Source organism: Protopterus annectens, chromosome 4.part0 (assembly GCF_019279795.1).
Source record: "Protopterus annectens isolate FY-2018-M chromosome 4.part0, PAN1.0, whole genome shotgun sequence".
In the NCBI taxonomy this organism is placed as follows: domain Eukaryota; kingdom Metazoa; phylum Chordata; order Ceratodontiformes; family Protopteridae; genus Protopterus; species Protopterus annectens.
This window is the reverse complement of record NC_056733.1, coordinates 1,863,723,985-1,863,739,370: the sequence shown is the minus strand read 5'-3', so window position 1 is coordinate 1,863,739,370 and position 15,386 is coordinate 1,863,723,985. Positions and strand designations below refer to the sequence as shown.

Below are 15,386 nucleotides of genomic sequence, written 5' to 3'. Positions count from 1 at the left end.
GTTTGCCACTGTGACATTTGTTCCCTTTGATGCACTCCAAATGAGGAATCTCTTCCATTTGGCTGAGTATGTTTTCCTTGTGGAGGGTCTTCGAGCCTCCAGGATAATGTCCTTGACTCTCTGAGATAAAACAGGATGGTTTTGTCTTATGCAATTTTCCAGGCAGTTAGCTGCAGCGTTTTCAAGTTTGGATGCAGGGTCTTATAATTGTTCTGCGTTAGAAGTAAAGGCCATAGAGGTAGAGGCCATGAGTTCGTCCGAGACATGCTTCTCAGTAGCGGGTACCAATGCTGCCTTGGCCAATCTGGAGCTATCAGAATTACCTTTGGCTGTTCCTCCCTGATCTTCAGTAGAACTCTGTACATCAATGGGAGAGGTAGAAAGGCATAAACTGTCAGGGCCTTCCAGCTGAAAGAAAGGGAGTCCACCCTCCAGGCTTGTGGGTGGTATTCTCTTGAGCAGAATTTCTTCAGTTGGTGGTTGAGTGGGGAGGCGAACAGGTCTATCTCTGGCATTCCCCATTTCTTTGTTATGGTTTTGAAGAGGTCTGGATGCAGCATCCATTCGTGAGCATCCGTGGTAGTTCTGCTTAAGCTGTCTGCTAGTGAATTCTCTTTTCCTGGTACGAATCTGGCCTGCAGTTGAATGTTGAGATTCAGGCCTAGGTTCCACAGGTCCATTGCCATCTGGCATAGAGGGTAGGAATGCGTGCCTCCCTGTTTGTTGATGTACCACATGACTGTGGTATTGTCCGTCCTTATCAGCAGGTGTCCTTGCTGGAGGAATGATTTGAATGCCTCGATTACATGCTTCACTGCCAGCATCTCCTTTAGATTTATGTGTAGATTCAGCTGGTCTTGGGACCATAGGCTTTGGATACACTTGTCTTCCATGTGTGCCCCCCAGCCTAGGTCTGAGGCGTCCGTGGTGATGGTCTGCCTTGGTTGTGGTTTGTGGAAAGGCAACCCTCTGTTGGTCTGGCAGGCCTGAGCCCACCACAGGAATTCTTTTTTCAGGCATGGAATGATTGGTATCATGGTTTCTAGACTGTGTCTGTGTTGAGACCATACATTCCTTAGGTACCATTGTAATTTTCTCATATGCAGCCTGGCATGTGGGATCAAGATTATGCAGGATGCCATGTAACCCAGGGCCTGCAGGACTTTCCTTGCAGTAAGCTGAGTTTGTCTGGTCAATGCCATGAAGTAGACTGGTAGTTGCTTTTGTTTGTCTTCTGTGAGAAAAGCCATTTGTGTTATTGTGTCCAGTTCTGCACCCAAAAATGTTATCCTTTGGGATGGCACTAGTCTTGACTTCTGTATGTTGACTGTGTATCCCAAGGCTTGCATCAGTTGTATGACATAGGCCAAATCCTTTATTATTTTTGTCTTGTTGTCCGCTTGTATTAGGCAGTCATCCAGGTATGGGTAGATTTGAATTCCCTGAAGCCTGCAATGTGCAATTACTGATGCCAGGCATTTTGTGAATACTATGGGCGCAGTAGATAAGCCAAAGGGCAATGCTGAGAATTGATAATGCCCTGATCCTGCAAGAAATCTGAGGTATCTTCTGCAATCTGGTCGTATAGGGACATGCAGGTATACCTCCTTGAGATCTAGAGTCACCAGCCAGGACTCCTTGCCCAACATGGGAAGAAGTTGCTGTAGGGTCAGCATCTTGAATTTTGGTACAATGAGATATGTGTTCAGTGCGGACAAGTCGAGAATAGGCCTCCATTGAGTTTTCTTTTCTTGGTACAAGGAAGAGTCTGGAGTAAAATCCTTGGCCTTGTTCCATTGATGGTACTTTTTCTATTGCTCTCATCCTTAGTAAGTTGATGATTTGTTTTTGAGCCTCTGATTTCTGGCTTGGTGGAAGGTTTGGCATTCCTCTCTTTTTTGGTAAAGTGTGGAAGTGAAACCTGTAGCCTTTGTCTATTGTTTGCAAAGTCCATTTGTCTCCTGTAATGCAATGCCGGTTTTTTGAAAATAAAGCTAGCTTTCCGCCCAAGGGTGCTTCCAGTTGTTCCCTGGTAGGTGGAATCAGAGCCAAGTCATTGTGTCTATCCTGTGGAAGTGGTTGCAGTCGCAGCTGCGGCGGTACTCCTCTGGTTGGCAGGTTGCCACTGATGACCCCTGTAGGCACCCCTTGATTGACCTCTGCCTCTTGGGCGTCTATTTCTGCCTCTCTGTGCTCTGGAGGTGTCTGGAAAGGACCAATTCTTTGAAGGCCAATTTCTACTAAACCTCGGAGGTTGGACCTGCAGAAAATCCTTGACTGTTTGCACAGATTTTGCTTTTTCTTCCACTTTCTTTAGAACCTCCTGTGCAGGGGAGCCAAATAGGGCATCTAGGAGTTTAGACTTAACATGGTCTGGCAAGGATTGCTCTTTTAGCCAGGCATGTCTTCGAATTACTGATCCAGTCATAGCTGATCTAAATGAAGCCTCCAGTGCAGCATAGCCACATTTTAAGAAATGATTACTGACCTGCTGAGAGTTGTGTACCAGATCCTGAAGGGACTTACGGTCTAAAGGTTCAGGAGAGGCAAGCTTTTTATTCAGCTAATCTAACAAAAATTCCTGGTACTGAATCATGTGGAATTGACAGTTTAAAGCCCTGGCAGAAAGAGTAGCAGATGTATAAACCTTTTTACCCCATCTCTCTAATGCTCTTGATTCTCTTTCAGAGGGTAGGGGGTTCTTGGCAGAGGCAGCTGCAACACCCTTACGGCCCTGAGAAATGGTTTCTGGGTCTGCAGCATGGGCCTTATACAAGTGGAAGTGAGAATCCGGGACCCTGTAATATCTGTCAGGTTTGGCAGGGGCCGGGGGAAGAGAATCAGGGGCAGAACTGGCATCATTGTATGCATCATCAACAACTGATAGTACAGGTGGAATGGCTAAAGGCCTATGCTGTGGTAAGTGTAAGAAGGCCTTAATAGACATAGAAGCAGGGGGTCTAGCTGCCCCACGTGCAGGAGTAGAGATGTCCAACGGGATGGTGTCAGACAAATCTTGTGTGCCTGCTTCTTCTGTGGGAATTTCTGTAGCCGACTCAGCCGGGGCCTCTGAGGCCTCGGTTGTCGGTGGTATGCTTTCGGCCGAAGGAAGGACCAAGGACTCTGTTTCAGCCGAAACAGAGACACTCGCGGAAGGCCTAACCGTGGTTTCAGCCGAAACCGCGGGCCGCAAGTGTCGGTCCTTTTCCTTGCGTTTTTTGGCTAAATGTGAAGTCGAGTCTCCGACGGCATTTTATATGCAAAAGCGGGACCAAAAAACTCTTCAGCAAACTCCGACCGACGTCTAAGTGCCCGTCGGTTGAAGGAGGAACAGGCTAAACAAGCTGAAACGTCGTGGTCTGGGCCCAAGCAAGGAAGGCAGTAAGAGTGGAAATCCTTATGAGGTATTTGTTTCCCAAAAGTTAAACAATTATTTACTTTGTCTGACATCGGCTGAGGCAAGAAAGAGTCCCCAACGGGGTACTTAGCTTTTTTAGAAGTCTTCGGTAGCTGGATTCTCTGGATCTGACTGACCGGCACTTGCGAACAGCTTCTGCTTCGGGCACCGCGCGGCAAGAAAGACTGGGGAAAATGGTGTCGGCTGATGCCTTTATACCCCAGGAGCTATGACGTCGGGTGAAGTGCGACATCAGCCGAGGCCAGACCCAGACTTTGGAATCCGGCCGACCGAAGGGCTGCCTGAGGCAGGACAACCCATATGTTATGACTGCAGATGCATCCATGAAGGACATCAAGAAGTTATGTACTCACCATAACGTTCAATGTATGTAGTCCATCGCGCCTCACAGTCTTACTCGTGGGTTCGGAGCCGATTTATCGGCTCCGACTTGGCCGATTTTTACTAGCTCAAAGTCTTCATTGGCTGGGCTAAGAGGGTATCCCAAGATGCACTGCTCCCTATCCCCAGATCTAGTTTGCTGCAAAACAATGTATACACTACATACACACCTCACATGCATATAAAGACAGTCACTCAGGAAAAGGACTCATCAGGTGACAACCTGTACTCTAAATCTTATGCTCCAAATCTTCCAGGTAGGGGGAAGGTGGGAGGGTACGTAAGAATGTGAGGCAAGATGGACTACATACATCGACCGTTATGGTGAGTACATAACTTCTTGATGTTATGTAGTCCTATCTCGCCTACATTCTTACCCATGGGACAGCGTCCTAAGCACCTACATCCTGGGTGTCTCATAGGAAAATACTCCTGAGAACTGTGGACCCAAAGGAAGATCTGCCCCTGGAAACCACGTCCAATTTGTAATGAGAAACAAAGGTGTGGGGAGAAGCCCAAGTAGCTGCAGCGCAAATATCATCCATTGACAATCTAGCTTGATAGGCTGTGGATGTGGAAACAGCCTGCGTAGAATGTGCCTTGACTGGAAATGGCAAATTCTTGTCGTCTCCTGCCTGATGGATAGCCAGTTGAATCTCTTATCTATCTAGAAAGCGTAACCTCGGATATTGGAGAACCCAATCGGTTCTCCGAAAAGGACACCGAGTTGGTCAGACTTCCCGATATCCTTTGTCCGGTGTAGATAGAAGCGTAATGGTCTATGCGCATCCAATTGGTGAAATCTAAATTCTGCCTTGTTAGAGAAGTGGGGAAAGAATACTGGCAGCTCAATGGACTGATTAATGTTAGACACAGAAGCCACTTTGGGAAGAAACGATGGGTTTGGTCTAAGAGAGACCCTATCTTTGTGAAAGATTAGATATGGGGGCTTGATGGAGAGGGCTTGAATTTCTGAGACCCGCCGAGCTGAAGTGATTGCTATTAAAAAGGCCGTTTTCCATGTTAAGAATTTTAACTCGCAGGTAGCAGCAGGCTCGAAAGGTGGCAGTGTGAGTGCTTGGAGAACAAAACTGAGGTCCCAGGGCATGACTGGTTCTGACACTGGGGGACGAAGTAACAGGGTACCTTTTAGGAATGCTTTGCATAGTCTGTGGGCCATAAGACTAGGTTCATTTGGTATGTGGAAATTAGATACTGCCGCTAGTTGGACTTTGATGGTGGCTGATGCGGATCCCCGATAGATTCAGTTTTGGAATTCTTGTCAATGCTTTTCTATCGGGGCTGTACAAGGATCGATACCTCTAGAATGAGCCCAGATGGAAAACCTTTGCCATTTGCTAGAGTAAATCTTCCTAGTGGATGGCTTATGGGAAGACGATAAAATATGGACCACCTCCAGTGAAAAATTATGACATCTGACTAACGACGGAAGTGGAGTAGCCAGGCTGTCAACCGGAGAGTCCTCAGAGAGGGGTGGAACTGTCCTGACATGTGTGTCAGCAAATCTGGTAGAGGGTCCAGAATCCAAGGAATGTCCACAACATATGGTTGAAGAAAGGGAAACCATACTTGACGAGGCCAATGTGGGGCAATCAGAATCATTCTGCTTCCCAAGGATTGAGCTTTCTGAATCACCCTTGAGAGAAAGGGAAATGGAGGGAAAGCATAAAGCAGACCGGAGGGCCAATCATGGACCAGAGCATCCCTGGGTGACTCCCCCTGTGGGGGGATCAGCGTGAAGTAGTTGCTGCAATTCGCATTGTGAGGGCTGGCGAACAGGTCGCAGCAAGGCTGACCCCATCTGCTGAAGATTCGGTCTGCAACCAGGCGATTCAGGGACCACTCGTAAGGCATAAGTATCGCTCTGCTTAGTCTGTCCGCTATCACGTTGGATTTCCTCGGAATGTGCGTTGCCACCAGGAACCATTGGGAAGCTTATTTCCCAATTCCACACTCGCATGGCCTCTCTGCATAGGGGGTATGATCGTGTCCCCCCCTTGCTTGTTGAGATACCACACTACTGACATGTCAGTGTATCGCAATAGTCCCTAGAGGAAGAACTTCCTGAAGTGCCTGCAACGCAAGAAGCACTGCTCTCATCTCTAGGGCATTTATATGCGAATGTATCTCTTGTTCTTGCCACGTGCCTTGGACTGTCCTGCCGAGATAATGCTCCCGCACCCCATCTGGGAGGCATCCGTGGTCACAGTGGTCATCTGGGAGGCATCCGTGGTCACCGTGGTAACAGGGACGGGAGGAACAAAGGGCTTTCCCCCGTTCATATTGCTGGTGCACAGCCACCAACAGAGATCCTGCTTGCACCTGTCTGTGATTAAGATGGGATGAGATAGTGGGAGTCTTTGTAGAGACCATTGAACAGAGGAGACACTGAAGAATTCTCATGTGTAATCTCGCTAAAGGGACTAGCATGATAGTGGCCGCCATGGTCCCTAGGAGTTGTAGAACCATTCTTGCCTGCGCTTGTCTGAGTGGCATCAGTATATTTGCCGTTGCAATACCATGATCCTTTCTTGTGGTAGGAATGCTCACATTAGAATGGTGTCCAGCTCTGCTCCTATAAAGGTGAGATGCGGTGGGGGCAATAAGGCAGATTTTTCCCAGTTTATCGTTATGCCCAATTGGTGACAGACTGATGGTAGCGTCCTTTGTTTGAACAAGTTGATGCCTGGTGGGGGCGGTAAGGAGCCAATTGTTCAGGTACGGAAACACCTGGAATCCTTGATGTCTCAAGTGAGCCGTCACCACTGCCATGCATTTGGTGAACTCCCTGGGGGCTGTGGTGAAACCAAAGGGCAGGGCTTGAAACTGGAAGTGACTGGCTCCCAGCCGGAAGCGTAGGTGACTCCTGGATGCTTTGTCCATTTTGATATGGTAATAAGCATCCTTGAGATCGATGGAGCACATCCAAACTTTCTCTCCCAACAATGGGAGAATTGACTGTAGAGTGACCATACGGAACTTGGACTTGTGTACGTAATGGGAGAACTGACTGTAGAGTGACCATACGGAACTTGGACTTGTGTACGTAATTGTTGAGTTGACTGAGATCTAGTATGGGTCTCAGGTCCCCTGTTCTTTTCGGCACCAAAAAGAATCTTGAGTAAGTCCCTAATCCGATTTGGTCTGAGGGGGCTGGTTGGATGACTCCTTTTTCCAGCAGCTGAAACACCTCTGAGGCTGCTTGCTCCCTTTGACTGGGTGGAACGTCTGGGATTTTTCTTATTGGCGGGGGTATTGAAGCGAATGGGGATGAGGTAACCTCCGGAAACTCTCCTTAGTACCCATTGGTCTTGAGTGATGATCTCACAAGCTTCCAGGTATTTTGAAATTCGACCCCTGACTGGCTCCGGATTAGCACAGCTGGGCACACCCTCAGGAGTGAGAGTATGAAGAGCCACAAAAGGAGTCACGGTCTCCGGAATTGCAGGGGCCCCGTCTGCCTCTGGGGCGATGTCTCCCTGAGTAACCCCCCCCCTCCCCTGCCTCTGGAAGGGGGTTCACCTTACGTGGCAGGGAAAAACCTCTGATTTCTTGAACCACCCCCCCCCCCCCCCTGGGCCTTGGGATAAAGCCTAGAAGGAAGGGAAAAATGGACCCCTACAGCAGACAGGGTCTTTCCCTCTTGCTTGCAACTGCTGAGCGTTTCACTTTGGTCCCAAACAAGGAGGAACCGTGAAAAGGGGCATCAGTGAAGGAAGACTTGAAGGCCTCCGCGAAGTGACGCAGGCATAGCCAGGCTTGCCTTCCAAGGGCGTCCCCTGAGTTTGCCACCCTGCTCACTCCTTCGGCCGCATATGAGATGAGCCGCATGGACGAGTTAGTGATGGAAGTGAGGGTAGAAACCTGTGCGCTAACAGTCTGAGCTACCGCCTCAGGTATGTTACCCGTAAGAGTATCTTCCAGTTCTTTGAGGAGATCTCTCTGGAGCAGAGTGAAGTGAGATAAATAATTCAGCGACCGTAAGGTGAAGGTTGCTGAAGACAGGGTACGCTTCCCATACTGGTCCATGGTCCTAGACTCCTTGTTTGGAGGATGGACTGATGAGGAAGATTTGGCAACTTCCTTCTGGGTGGCCGCCGCCACCACCATGGCATCTACCGGGACTCCTGATAAAAAATTCTTTCCCCTGGGGTGCAGACAGGAACTTGTTGGGACACCTAGGCACAGGCTCTACAAAATCAGGATTTTCCCACACTCTTCGACAAATGAGGTCAAGCAGCTCGAAGGGTGGGGACACCCAGGAGGCGGAAGGTTGAGCGCCAAAAGCCTTAAGGAATACTGACTCCATCTCGGAAGGGTTTTTGGAAGGCCAGCCTCCTCTTTGTTTCAGTATCTCCAGGATAGCGGAGAAGGAAACATCAGAGGAAGACTTGGGGGACCCTTCAGATTCCTCGAGGTCAGTATCGAAGGTGAGAGACTCATCCTGGGAGTCCATGTGCTTCCTCTTGCACAATTTCTTTCCAGGGGGCTCCTCAGGCAGACTCTGGAAGACACTCAGAAGGTTGGGGACCACTCGTGGGGGTGTCCTGGGGGCCTGGCGCTCTGCTGTCAGAGGCTCTCACCGGGGTGGTGGGGGATGGAATGACAGACCCAGGTGATGTAGCTGACGATCTTGCCAGCACGCTCCGCATGGCCTCAAAGGCAGGTCCTCCCGGATCAGAGAACCGACCGGCCTCAAGAGGCCACGACCAGGACCAGGGTCCCCCAAGCCGATGCACCGAGTGGGAGACTCTGAAGACTCTGAACAGACAGGTGACCCGAAGTATCCCCTCGGGCCCGAAGAGACCAGAGTCTCGAACCCTGTGGACGGAGCCGACATGGTCGGAGCCGAAGTTGGCACCGATAAACCCAAAGGGGGTATCGGAGCTGGTACAGGAACATCACTCGGAGCGGAACATACCAGCTCAGACGACAAGGATGTGGTTGGAGGAGGAATCATCGAAACGGTCATGGAAATTGGCTCCGGAGCAGAGTGGGTCGGAGCCGAAAACAATTTGGCCAACACTGGCGACTGCAGGAGCCTCGGCACTACCCTGTCAACATCCAAATCAGAAAGCCTGGAGAGAGAGGGTCCTCTAACTAAAATGGGCCTAGCCCGCTGGAAAGGAGGGATACCAAACTACTGACACAAGCACTGACGCACACACACAAATTAGCGATTTGTAAGAATAGCTATTAAAATAGCTTTTGGGTTGAATAAACAACTTTCTCAGAGAGAAAAGGTAAAAAAGAGGGTACTTGGCCACAGCCAAGCGAGACTACGTCCGAGCTCTACAGGCGGCAAACAGGATCTGGGGATAGGAAGCAATGCATCTTGGGATATCCTCTTAGCCCAGCCAATGAGAAGACTTTGAGCTAGCAAAAATCGGCCAAGTCATAGCAGATATTCGGCTCCGAACCCACGGGTAAGAATGTAGGCGAGATAGGACTACATAACATCGAAAGTTTCAGGAGTCTGCCGACCGACACTTGGGAACTGCTTCTGCTTAGAGCACCGCACAGCAACAAAGACTGATGTAATGGCATCGGCTGCATGTTTTATACCCCTGACGACCTGACATCATGGAAGAAGGGACAGCAACCGACGCAGGACCCAAGACTTTGTTAATCAGGCAGACAAAGGCTACTGCAAGCAGATAACCCGAAAGTGATAACTGCAACAGTGAAACACGAAGAACATCTAATAAACAAACAGCAGCAACAAAAACTCAAGTCTGTCAGTAATGCACAATATTACAGAAGTCAAGGAAGGAGGAAATCAGTGCATGAATGATTACAGAGAGATCAGCTTGAGGGAAGTGCCTGATTCTGGAGATATTTCAGTGAAACAGTTCCCTGAAATTCAAGCTTGTTGTTGCCTTATGACTAATAACGTAAACAGCAGAGCTAAAGAATCTCTCAAAATAACATGATCTACAATGGTCTCACATGGGGAACTGTTCAGATTCAGACAATTAAGAATTGGACATTGATGTATGGCCTTCATATCATTATGAAAGAAATATGTAGTTGCCTCAATGTTCTGAAGGCAGGCAAAATAAAACAGATGCCAGCAGTGGTAAGTACAGTTGTGTAAGTTGCACTTACTGTTAATAGCATAGGTTTGAATTCCTCACTGCTGCAGTACCCTTTGGCCATCTGCATTGTACCCAGGCAGGATACAACTGGCCAGTCTTCAAAATGCACTGGCTCCCTCCCACACCTTCATTCTAGCTGGATCTTATCATTAGCTTTGCACTTTCCCCGTTGTCTAGGACAAATGGAAGAAGCCCTAAAGTTTTGGAAACCTAACCATCAGGTCTGATCCTTGGTAGGATGTCCCATATAACAATGTTACTGCAATCTGTGATCTTAGTGTTAGAGATGTGGATGTGAACAAATTCACCTTGAGGTAGGAGAGGACAGAAGCTTGAGAGATGAACATCAGTGGAGAGAGCATGATCTGGTTATGATCAGAGAGATTCTATAACAGGCTCATAAGCCCAGTATACGCCTATCGACCTAACTACCACTAGGGCCATTAAAAGACCTAGTTGTGCAACGAAAAAAGTGACCACAAATTTGATTTATATAGGAGATTTACTGACCGCCTCTGTCCACAGACATAGGTGGCAGACTGTAGTAAATTTCAGATAACCTATCCATTCGTGCCAAGTTGCACTTAAACAAGGTTAGCATGGATGTGGAGCATGTTCCAAAGAATAGCAATTCTCTGAGAAATGTCTCTCTCTCTATATCTCCATATCCTATTTATGTTGCAAACACAATTTCGGTCCTTTGATCTAGTAGTTCTGATGCCATTTGTTTTGCATATGTGCAAATAGTTAATCAAAAGAGGGTCCATAGATGCCTTGTATGCCAGGCAAAGGTCAGCTCTCAGTCTGTATGATATAGAGTAAAAAAAAAAAAACAGGAATTTGAGGCAACCAGCATAGGACATTTGGTTCATTACCTGTATTTCTTTTGCAAGGAACTTTTTTAAGTTGCTGCATGGAACTGGTCAGGTACATACTAAGGGGGACATTATACCTCTATGATGGGTCTTTACCAGACAAAAGGTGCCTATCGAGCATTCATACCTACCAGAAACCTGTTGAGGGATATCAATGTGATAACCAAGCCATAAGGGTCTATAGCACAAAGTTTGAGACTCAGACATCACAAGACAAAATTCTCAATGACCCACAACCAGAAATTCTTGATCAAATTACACCAATTAAAACAAATTATAATTTCATAACATGATTTCATAACATGTTGTAGATCTTGCATGTCCCTGGAGGGCCACACAAAACTTCCAAATAAGCCTGAATTTCACATAAATAAAAATACTTTTCCGATGACTGATTTAGGGAATCAGTCAACTAACAAAAGCACCAGTATCACAAAGGTTAAAGACAATCAGCCTTTTGTAGACCAGTTAATCAGCCCATAACAGCTCAAATCTAGATTTAATAATCATTAATATCACATTTGTTTGCACTACTTCTGCACAGCAGTAATCAAAGCCCATGACATACAAGCGCTCTTCTATACAGCTTGTCTCCTCTAGTCTCCTTCACAGGAAGATGGCCAGGTCTTCTGAGAAGAGTCCATAGTGATTCATCCTTACCACAGCATAACACAATGTTCCAGGCAACCATTCTCCCTTTACGGAAGGGTCAGCTTCTCTGGCATAATAAGGCTAAATACTTCTGCTTTATAAACTACTGAATTATATAACCGGCTCTATTAGATAACCCATTAAAAGAATCCTCTGTGTAAATACAAGAAGGATTCTGACTATTTAAAGAAACATTTCCAGGAGACACATTTTTTTATGAAGAACTTACTTTAGATTAAATGGATCAATCACAAATGTATAAACACACACACACATTATATATATATATATATATATATATATATATATATATATATATACATATATATATATATATATATATATATATATATATATATATATATATATATATACATACACATATATACATATATACATATACATTATATATATATATATATATATATATACATATATATATATATATATATATATATATATATATTGGGCTTTTAGGGTAGGTTACCATCTTGTGGTTATAATCTTGGTTTTGGGGTGGTTGATTTATTTGGTGGATTGGAATATTAGGATGAAGGTTTGCTTTGGTTTACTAATGACTATTGTCGACAAGTTAAGGACTTGCTTAGTTGATTTCCTCTCAAACTGTTTTTAGAGTATCACTCACTAGGATAGATCATTTTTGGATGGTTGTATGGTTTGATCATATTGTTGAAAGAGTGATTGAAGTTTTATGAATATGAAGGTGGAAGAGATATTAGAAAAGTATAGAAGAATGCTCTATGTGCTATTATTGGTATTTGATCTTTGCTGCTATGTGTTTATGATTATTTTTGGAAATTAGTATGGTGTTATATAAGGGTATTTATATTTTTTATTTATTTATTGTAAATATTATGTGTTATGTTTACTGTTGATTGCGGAAGTGGATTTATATGGAGGGGATGAAAGAGAAGGGAGAAGGATATTATGTGATATATAATGATAGTGAGGAGGGTTTGACATGGTTGAGATAATATGATATGTATGGAGTTGTGATGGTGAGATAGGATTAGTAAAAGATATGAGGAGGAAATGAGATGGATTATGAATGGAGATATATTTAGAATTGAGGGTGGATTTAGAAAATATGGTGATGTGAGGGAATAGGTTGAGGTAGTAGAAAGATATAGTTTGGTTATGGGTTGGATGTTATTGGGGTTGGTGGCTTGGGCATGGTAAATTTTAGGATTTTTTTCTTTTATTTTATGGTTTTCATAGACAGTGGTGGTTGTGAATTGGTTGATTGGGGGGTTGTATTGGTGAATAGGAGGCATTGTATACACAGACTGGTTGATGGTTTCCTATATTGGATACTTTGTTGGTTGACTCACTGTCTTCTGGTCCTGATTGGTTTTTTGACTGATTTTAATGCTTGTCCCATCTTTTTAGCTCCATCTGTATCTTGTCCTGATTGGGATGGACTGTTTAAGGGATTTTTTTCTGAGTGGCTAGGATTTTCTGTTTTGGTGAATTTTTCGGATCCTTGCTGGTGACTGATTGGATGTTTTGATTTTTCTAATGGCTGTTCCTGACGGGTCTGGATGGATCTTTTGGTTGGGATTATATTTTGTAACCCTCGGATATGGTCTTTGTCTTGGGGAGGCTTTGGGTACAGGGATGGACTGCCTCTGGACAGCGGGGAAGGGATGCTGAAAGGGTTTATCACATTCTGGTTGGATATCTCTGGGATGTCTATTATTTCCCTGTCTAGGGGTGGTCTTATTTGTGGAACACTGGGATAGGTTACAAGGGAAACAAGTTATCTTCACCTGTGGACCAAACAAGGATGATCCATCAAAGGGGTGGTGGTTAGGGGTTGTGAGGTCGTTGCATAGCGTTACGCTGCGCATCTGGCAGCATGGAGGAGTTAGCGGAATTCAGGGTTGCCAACTGGGAGTTCATTGTGTTTGAACCCCTCAGCTGTAGGATCCTTTATCAGTTCACCCATATCCTTGACCAAATCTCTCTGGAGACGAGTGAAATGGCATAAGTAATTCAGCGAACGCATCGAAAAGGTCGCTGATGAGAACATCCACTTGCTGTACCTGTCCATGGTCCTAGATTCCTTATTAGGAGGATGGACAGGAACGGAAGGATCAGCTAACTCCTTCTTAGTGGCCGCAGCCACGACCATGGCATCAACCGAGACACCTTTGGATAAAAAATCTTTATCTCTAGGGGCAGTAATAAATTTAGATGGTCTCCTCGGGGTGCTTTCCACTGAATCAGGAGCCGTCGAAGCCTTCCTTGCCACCACTTCCATAAGGGGGTCAAAGGGAGGGGACACCCAGGAGGTAGAAGGCGAGCCAAACGCCTCAAGATACACTGACTCATCCTCCAAAGGGTTAAGGGCTGGCCAGTTCCCCCTCCGTTTGAGGATCTCAAGGATGTCAGCAAAGGAGACATCTTCAGAGGGGGATCGAGGGGAACCTTCAGATTCCTCTAAGTCAGTGTCAGAGGTGATAGACTCAGGGGAGTCCATGTGCTTCCTCTTGCACTGCCTCTTCCTAGGGGAATCTCCTACCGGGTCAGGAGCCTCGAAGAGGAGGAAATTCCCAATGGGGAAACTTGAGGAGTTGGCTCTCTGCGGTCTAAGGCAAGGGGTGAGTAGAAATCACAGGCACTGTAGATGGGGGCTGAAGGAGCGACTGTGGGCAGACCCTGGTTCTAGCACGCTCCGCATGACCTCAAAGGCACCCCTGTCAGGCAAGGCCAGAGGCCCCCACTCCGAAGAGATAAAGGACCTCCCCCGGCACCGACAGGGATGGCTCCGAAGCCGATGTCGGAGCCAAACTCACCAGCGCCGAAGCCCTGAGAGGGAGAGCGGGGTCGGACAAGGGTCCGATGCCACTCGCCCCCTCTGAGCAGACGAGGGAAGCTCGGCGCCGAGATCCCTCCAAGGAGGAGATCGGAGCAGGCAGCCGGCGAAGGGAAGGTATCGGATCAGACGCACCGACAGTCATGGCTCCGACAAGCCCTGGCTCCGAACTCAAAGGAGTTGGAGGAGGAATGTAATGGGGAACGAAAATAGCCACTGACTGCTGAGTCGGGCTAAGCAGCATTTGGGCCAGTGCCTCGGACTTGAGAAGTCTACTCACTCCCCTTTGCAAATCGTGGTCAGATAACCCGGAAGACCGTGAGGAATGAGTTTTATGGCTCCGTTCAGAGAGAAGAGGGGATCCTGGCGCCGAATGCAGGCGATAGAGGGGATCTAGACCTCTTCCTAGACTGTGGCTCCGATAAGAGTATTGGAGCCAACTGAGTTTCATCAGCCTCGGCTCCAGCCGGAGCAGAGGTAACAGTATGAGGCTTGGAAACATCGGCTCCGGCCGGAGCCGATGTCGAAGCAGACTTAACCTTTCCAGCAGTCGACTCAGAAACCGGAGCCGACTGTTTGGAAGTTTTAGAAGGCTTCCCCGACACAGACTGAGTCGGGGGGGCCTTCAGGCTTTAATAAGCCCCGCAAGATTAATTTATTCTTGCGTTCCTGCAGGACTCTAGGGCTAAAACCATGACAAACAGCACAAGAGTCCTGCAGGTGCAAAGGTCCCAGGCAATACACACAAGAAGTGTGACCGTCTGTCAGAGACATTTTCTGACAGCATGAGTCACACTTCTTGAAGCCTGAGACCTTAGCATCTTTTGACATAGTGAAAAGGAGTGCCTGACAAAAAAACACAAACACACTACAGACACACCCTCTACCGAAGAAATTATTAAATATAAAGGCTAACACAAGCCACAAACACACATACAAGCCCTTAACAAAAAAACTACTAATTTAGTCACACTAAAGGACTGGGGGAAGGGAAGGTGCCAAAGGCCTACAAGTTAGGGAAGAAAAGGAAGGGAATATAGACCCTGAAAACAGGGGTCGATTTATCTAAATATTAATTAAACTAAAAAGGTTATGGTAAGAAA

The 15,386-nt window shown here is 46.6% G+C and overlaps 1 protein-coding gene across 2 annotated transcripts in view; it reads right to left on the bottom strand.

Moving 5' to 3' along the window:
• Nucleotides 1-15,386, bottom strand: part of SPDL1 (spindle apparatus coiled-coil protein 1) — a 1,384,944-nt gene that overhangs the window by 1,233,913 nt on the left and 135,645 nt on the right. The gene's annotated exons all lie outside the window — the stretch shown is intronic.